The sequence below is a fragment of the Nannospalax galili genome, unplaced genomic scaffold (genome assembly GCF_000622305.1).
Source record: "Nannospalax galili isolate Female #2095 unplaced genomic scaffold, S.galili_v1.0 scaffold7826, whole genome shotgun sequence".
NCBI classification, from domain to species: domain Eukaryota; kingdom Metazoa; phylum Chordata; class Mammalia; order Rodentia; family Spalacidae; genus Nannospalax; species Nannospalax galili.
The window spans coordinates 10,554-12,330 of NW_008354848.1; the positions used below are offsets into that span (position 1 = coordinate 10,554).

General features: G+C 50.0%; 1 non-coding gene across 1 annotated transcript; it reads right to left on the minus strand.

Annotated features, from left to right (window-relative positions):
* Positions 1–1,099: 1,099 nt before the first annotated feature.
* Positions 1,100–1,290, minus strand: LOC115067518. The gene has a single exon (XR_003846923.1). It is a non-coding gene; the product is annotated as a U2 spliceosomal RNA (small nuclear RNA).
* Between the last annotated feature and the right edge of the window lie 487 nt (positions 1,291–1,777).

Here is a 1,777-nt window from a genome sequence, read left to right on the forward strand (position 1 = left end):
CCCAGAAAGAGGCTGGCAGGTGGTGCAGGCCCTGGGAAGCAGAGGGAGGTGAGGGCGGGGCCAGGCCCAGAAGCAGTGCTCCTGGGGATCTCAGAAGGAACTGGGTTGGTCTGGATGCAAAGGATCAGGAAGCAGTGGTGGTACCCCAGGTGTCTGGGGTGCCAAGAGAAGGAATGGGACAGGACCCAAATTCGGAGAGACCAGTGGGGGAGATGGGAGAGTGAATGGGGCTGGGGAGAGTCAAGGCACAGAGGGTGCAATGACTTACTCCAGAGAGAGGCCTGAAGTTTCGAGATTCTTTTTTTTTTTTTTTTTTTTTTATTTGCGTGTCTGTGTGTGCCCAGTATGCACGTCACGGGCTTTTTGCTCACTTCCTTCAAGTACCTTTTCTGTAGGCTTGAGGACTATTCATCCTGTGGAGCCTTTCCTCCTTATTCTCAATCTCTGCAAGACTCTATCCCCATAGGCAAATTCTAATTTCTTTTCAAATATTCACCATTTGGGGGTCTGTAGATGGCTCAGGGGTTAATATCACTGGGACTTCTTCCACAGGACCCGGGTGTACGTTAACACATGCAACCAATACATTTATGCAGACTTAAAAAAAAGATTGCTTGACCGGGCATGCGGTGGGCCACCATCAGAGGCAGGCGGATCTTTGTGAGTTCGAGGCCAGCCTGGTCTACATAGTGAGTTCCAGGACAGCTGGGGCTACAGGGAGACCCGGTCTCCCAAACAAACAAGCAAAACAACCAACAACAACAACAACAAAAAGACTGCTTGAAATTTCATAACAAGTAGCATTTATTGAGCACCTCGTCTGTTTCAAAATCAGGCCTTACCTGGAGTCTATAAACACGCGTATAGAGATCAACGAATGTTCACATAACCTTAGTGTGTTTCATCTAAACCAAAAATGGGCTTAGAGGTAGCGCGCGCCTTTAATGACAGACCTTGGGAGACTTCGATTAGTCCCAAAGGTGGCCTGGTCTACAAGGCGAGTTTGAGACCGGCTAAGATTACAAAATAAATCTCTCAAAATGACTGAAAAAAATGCGGGAAGTATTTCGTCTTTCCTTAAACGGCCGTAGGTACCCCGAAGGGGTGCACCGTTCCCGGAAGTACTGCAATACCAGGTCGATGCGTGGAGTGGACGGAGCAAGCTCCTATTCCAACTCCTAGTTCCAAAAATCCATTTAATATATTGTCCTCGGATAGAGGACGTATCAGATATTAAACTGATAAGAACAGATACTACACTTGATCTTAGCCAAAAGGCCGAGAAGCGATACCGCTCGTCCCCAAGCCCCCCACACCACTGCCGCACCCACACACCTCTACCTCACGGCGACAAAACTCGCGCTGTCACAAAAGCGCTCTTCAGCCCGAGTGCCGTGTTGTCTACCGGCCGGACCCTCTAGGACACAGAGATTTGTGGGATCCAGCTTGTTTTGAGAATGTTTCTTTTTCTTTCTTCACTCCCATGGTTCCGTTGGCGACCCGGCCGCGGCCTCCTTTGCATGTCCCGCCTAGCGCTCCTCTACTCTCGTCACCCCGCCAGAAGCACCGCCCCGGAAGGCGTCTTCTGCAAAGCCAAAGGCCGCGGAACCGCCTGTAGGCGCAGATCTCGCAGGTTTTTCTCTTTTTTTTCCTTTTCTTTTCTTTTTTTTTTTTTGGTCTTTTTTTTTGAGACAGGGTCTCCCTGCAGCTCCAAGCTAGCCTGGAGCTATGCAGACCAGGCTGGCCTTGAACTCATAAAGATCCGCCTGCCTCTGCC